Raw genomic sequence first — 6,043 nt, forward strand, 5'->3', positions numbered from 1 at the left:
TACAGGTTCACGGAAAGATACACACCACTAATCATCAGAGAAATGCAAATCAAAGCCACCATGAAAGATCACCTCATGCCTGTCATAAAGGCCATCACCAAAGAGACAAGAGATAACAAGTGTTAGTGAAGATGTGGAGAAAAGGGAAGACTTCTGCACTGCTGGTGGGAATGTAAATTGGTGCAACTACTTTGGAAAACAGTATGGAAGTTCCTCCAGGAATTAAAAATAGAGCTGCCAGGACTTCCCTTGTGGCCCAGTGGTTAAGGCTCTAAGCTTGGTTGGGGAGCTATGATCTTGAATGCCCCAGTGACAGCGACAGCATTAGGTGCTCAGTCATGTCCAACTCTTTGCAACCCCATGGACTGTAGCCCTCCAGTCTCCTCTGTCCTTGGAATTCTCCAGGCAAGAATACTAGAGTGGGTTGCCATTCCCTTCTCCATGGAATCTTTTCAACCCAGGATTGAACTGGGTATCCTGCATTGCAGGCAGATTCTCTACCATCTGAGCCATCAGGAAAGCCCCATGATGTGACCAAAAGTTAAAAAAAAATAATTAAAAAAAGATAGAATTGCCATAGGATCCAGCAATTCCATTTCTGGGTATATATCGGAAGGAAATCAAATCACTATCTTGATGAGTTTCCTGCACATCCATGTCACAGCAGCATTACTCAATATAACCAAGACATAGAAATAAGGTGAGTGTCCTTCAATGGATGAATGGATAAAGAAGATGTAGTATATAATATATAAATATATATAATGGAATATTACTCAGCTATGAAAAGGAATGAAATCTTGCCACTTGGGACAACATGGCTATACCTTGAGGGCACTATGCTCAGTGAAATAAATCAGACAGAGAAAGACAAATACTGTGTAATTTCATTTCTGTGTAGACTCAAAAAGAGCTGAAGAGATAGAATAGAAAGGATGGTGGTTTTCAGGGGCTGAGGTAAAAGAAGACATGGTGATCAAAGGCACAGACTTCTGTTTAGAAGATGAATAATTTCTCAGATCTAAGGTAAAGCATGGTGACTCGAGTTAATACTACCATAGTGTACATGTGAAAGTTACTATGAGTAGATTTTAAATGTTCTCACCATAACAACAACAAAGTGAAAATTCTGTGAGGTGGAGAATGTGTTCGCTAACTTTATTGTGGTCAACATTTTGCAACACCTCCGTGTACCAAATCATGCTATACACCTTCGACTTACACAATGATCTCTCAATAAAGTTGGGAAAAAATTTGTGAAAAATTAGCTGTGCCACTCCAAGCTCCGCCTACTTGGAGAATTTTCCTTTGCTGCCTCGCCAGAGGAGAATGGTTATCAGAAAGAAGAGGGCCTGGCCTTTCTATAAAACCCTAGAGCTCTGCACAGTGATGCCCTATCAGTGCTGGCCAGAGACTCCACACAGCCTCACCAATTCCCACAGATATTTTGAGCATTATTGGATCTGCTGGGTCACAGGCCCAGTTGGAAGTGAGAGAGCAGCTCAGATTCACTGCAGAGTTATCTCCTGCCCGGATCCCCACACAAAACAGGCAGCCTCACAAGTTACACAGTTGATGGGTCAACATGGCACACTTGCCTATGATATATATTCCACGATCCCAAAGAGTACAACCAGACATTATTTTTAGAGGAGGTTGATGTAGGTGCACCTGTATTTCACCTTGAAGAGGGTAACTTTACATTCTGTACAGCACTGAGCTTCTAGAAACTTCAGTGAGGTTTTACGTCCCTAGATTTTCATGGAGTAAATCTCCCACCTTCTGGTCTGTATATGTCTTACAAAGCATCTCTAGTACTCTCTGCTTCTTGCTCATCAGATTCAATCAGGATGTTGTCATCAGTGCAGTGGACCAGTAGATTTTGTGAGAAATGGTGAGATAGTCCAAGTCTCTGAGCAGTACATTATGTCAGAGAGGAGGAGAGGTGACTTGACCCTTAAGTGTGCTATTGGCCCTGCCAAGTAAAAACAAAATGCTTCTGATGGACTTTGTGTATTAGAAAAGAAAAGAAAGTGAAGTCACTCAATCATGTCCAACTCTTTGCGACCCCACAGACTGTAGCCCACCAGGCTCCTCCATCCATGGAATTTTCTAGGCAAGAGTACTGGAGTGGGTTGCCATTTTCTTCTCCAGGGGATCTTCCTGACCCAGGGATCGAACCTGGGTCTCCCACATTGTGGGCTGACACTTTACTGTCTGAGCCACCAGGGAATCCCTTTGCATACTGGTATGGAGTAAAATAGTCAATAGGCCAATAGCTGCATACCAGGGACCAGGGGTTGTGTGCTGACTGCTTTGGGAATGAGACTCTATCTGTAACAGCAGTTATCATTGGAGTCACCGCCTGATGAAGTTGATATCAGTCTGTAGTCTTTCTCCAGGATCCATCCACCTTCTGCACAGACTCAAATAGATAAATGGGGATATGAGCCATGTCATCCCAACTGTAACTTTCAAGTTAAGGCACAAATACTTGCAATTCCCACTAGCAATTACATCTTTGTGTTCCTGCCCCCGCAGCAGCCAGGGATGTGCTGGCATCTTGATCTCATTGAACGTAGGCCACAATGGAGTCCAAGTTGAAGTCATCCAACCAAGTAGTTAGTTAGAATCCCTGCCAGCTACATGAGTTAACATGAATATAGACTCTCCGGAAAATGCACCCAGCTCAATAAATTGTGTCTAACCCAAAATTACATTCCACCCTCTTGGTATAACATCCTCAGAATCCACTCTCACACAAATGCTCCCAGATGTCTGTCAGTAGTAACTAGCAAAAATCTTACTATTCTTTTGGGGTTACAGCTGTTTCCTCTTGGGTCTTCCCTGTGCCCACGCCCCCAGAGAATGCTGAGACTGGGCCCTCCTCACGGGTCTAATGGCAACAGATCTCGTGGGGAATGGGTGTCCCCTTGCAAAGCATCGGAGGTCTTTCACGACAGCCCTAAAAGTTCTCTTCCTTTTTGTAGCCATGGAGCTGAAACGTGCTGCAAGTCAAGCACAGCGTTTCATCATGCAGATTGAAGAATCCCAGTGACGACTTTTTTTTTAAATTTAATAAAATAAGTTTAATATATCTTTTTAAAAATTTATTTATTTATCTATTTTTTTACTTTACAATATTGTATTGGTTTTGCCATACATTGACATGAATCCTCAATGGGTGAACATGTGTTCCCCTTCCAGACCAGCGACGACTTAATTCCCAGCCTCTTTGGGTTTCTCACGTGAGAGGCAGAGCCGTGAGTGGTGAGGAGCAAATGGTACCTTCAAGCCGGAAGATGTGATTCCTGACGCCACCCTTGTTACCAGTTTCTCCATCGGTCTAGATCCAACCAATCAGGAAGCAGAAATGAAGGCAGGTCTTTCCCCGGCTTCCTGAGAGGGAATAATAATAATAAATAAATAAAAAGTTGCTCGGTTGTGTCCAACTCTTTGTGACCCCATGGACTATACAGTCCAGGGAATTTTCCAGGCCAGAATAATGGAGTGGGTAGCCTTTCCCTTCTCCAGGGGATCTTCCCAACCCAGGGATCAAACCCAGGTTTCCCGCATTGCAGGCAGATTCTTTACCAGTTGAGCTACAGAGGGAATAGGCCCTTGCCAACTCCTCGATCCTGCATGTCCAGCCTCCATAGCTGGGAGACAATGCATTTCTGCTGTTGAAGTCCCTCAGCTTGTAGTTCTTGGTCACAGCTGCCCCCACAAACTCATACAGCCCCTAAGGCTGGAATGAAAAGCAGAACTGCAACTCCTCAAACTTAGCCACATTAATGGGGGCCCTGAGAGGTGACACTCAGTGTCCAGGTAGGGGCAGAGCCTAGCCAGTGCTGGGGTCTCCAAGCTCAGAAAAGAGCCCCAGGGAGGCCCCAGGAGGAGGGGCACTTGTCACCTGGCGTTGGTGCCTTGGTTTGGGGATGCAACAGTGCACACCCCCTCTTGTCTTCAAGGCCAGAGGAGGGGTGAAGAAGGACTTGCGAGGGTGATGCTTCCATGAAAGCACACCCTTTCTTCCTTCTGGGGCCTTGCAGTCTCCCTCTAACAGCCTCTGAGAGCAGAGCTTAGGATGGGCCCAGAAGGCCAAGCAGGAATGGGATTTGCAGTCTCCACTCCAGCGTCAAGATGCAGAGGAGAGCAAAGTCGGTTGGCACTCAAGAGACAAGAGCTTAATACCTGGCCTGGTCAAGCTCGTCCTGGGGCATGCACCTCCAAGAAAGGACTGCATAGATCCACTTTACCTGGAACAGCCAGAGCTTGGAAACAACCCAAGTGTCCACCAACAGGCACATGGATGTGTAAACTGTAGTACGTCCGCACCATTCCCCAGCAGGGCATGGGAAGAAAGATGCCATAAGTGGGGCTGTGTCTGGAACAAGTAATGGGTAGGGACATATAGGGCTTTCTGTGTCACCAGTGTTGTGAGTGGTGGATTCAAAAGCGCCAACTTCAGGTGCTCACTTTATGTCATGCATGCTAAGTCTCAGTGATGACATTTTAGGGGGATGTTAGGGCAGTGAAATTACTCTGTATGATACTGTGCTGCTGCTAAGTCGCTTCAGTCGTGTCCGACTCTGTGCGACCCCACAGACGGCAGCCCACCAGGCTCTGCCGTCCCTGGGATTCTCCAGGCAAGAACACTGGAGTGGGTTGCCATTGCCTTCTCCAATGCATGAAAGTGAAAAGTGAAAGTGAAGTCGCTCAGTCGTGTCTGAATTTTAGCGACCCCCTGGACTGCAGCCTACCAGGCCCCTCGGTCCATGGGATTTTCCAGGCAAGAGTACTGGAGTGGGCTGCCATCGCCTTCTCCAAACATTTGTCCAAATCCACAGAACGTACAACACTGAGAGAGAATGCTAATGGCAGCTGTGGACTTCAGTTAATGATAACAAATCACTATCGGATCATCAGTCATAAGAAGTGGAAGAGGGGAACAAAGAGGGAAACTGGTGACAAACAAATCTACACAGAAATTCTCTACTCGCCACTCAGTGTTTCTGTAAACCTAAAATTGTTCTAGAAAACAAAGTCTGTAATTTTTTTTTTCACCATCCAGAGGCAGCCCAGGGTTGACATGGCAGCTCCATCTCATCAGGAGCCTGGGCTCTATGTTGCCGCTCTGTCATCATCAACAGCCAACTTCCAGTCTCCCAGGCTGGCCAGGAGATGGAGCCAGGCAGGGAAAACACACTGTGCTTCTTTCAGGGCACAGCCCCGTGCTTCCGCCCCAGTGGCCCCACCTAGGTGCAAAGGAGTCTAGGAAATGCATCTTCAGCGGAGGGAAGACATTCTATTGTTATGTAAGAACAAGAAGACATGTTTTGGGGCCAAGAAGCAGATGCTGTTTTAGGTGGAGACTTAAGAGGGGATGATTAGGGTAGACAAGTCTTGAGGGGCGATCCATCAATAGGAGCAGAACAGCAGGGCAAGAACCGCAGAGGCGTGTGGTGTTACTAGCTGGTGTTTTTAGGGGTGAAAGGTGGTTACCACATGTTTGCCCCCGGAACTAATCAACAGAAGCCAAAAATGAGAGATTCAGAAAAGATAAGGAAGACACAGCAGGAGAACAATCCTTGATGAGTCGCAGTGGAGTGGGACCTGGTACCTGGGTGGAGAGGGTGACCTCAGATTTTAGCTCACCTCACTGAGGGTTCCGGGCTGGGGCTGGGGTGGAGGGGGCAGATTTGATGGTGAAAACGGGGGCAAAGATGCCTTCTACTGATGTTTTGTAGTGACTCAGCTAAAGAGGACAGACACCAAGACCTCCACTGAGCATGGGAGTCAGGCAAACTGACACAGATATGCAGGACTGGCTGGCCGTCCATCCCAGTGGGTCCACTTGAGGTTTCTGTCGTTCATTTGAGGGGTGTTTTACTGCCTGAGAGGGCCAGGCAGCCCAGCGCACTCTATCTCCCGGGGCCTGAAGCTGTCAGAACAAGGTGCCCAACCGTGGTTGAGAGCCCAGATCACCTCTGGAAGGCCAGTGGGGCAAGGAGAACAGGCTGGGTGGAACCGCAGTGCGGGA

Source organism: Giraffa tippelskirchi, chromosome X (assembly GCF_054371585.1).
Source record: "Giraffa tippelskirchi isolate mGirTip1 chromosome X, T2T-mGirTip1v1.2.pri, whole genome shotgun sequence".
Taxonomy (NCBI): Eukaryota; Metazoa; Chordata; class Mammalia; order Artiodactyla; family Giraffidae; genus Giraffa; species Giraffa tippelskirchi.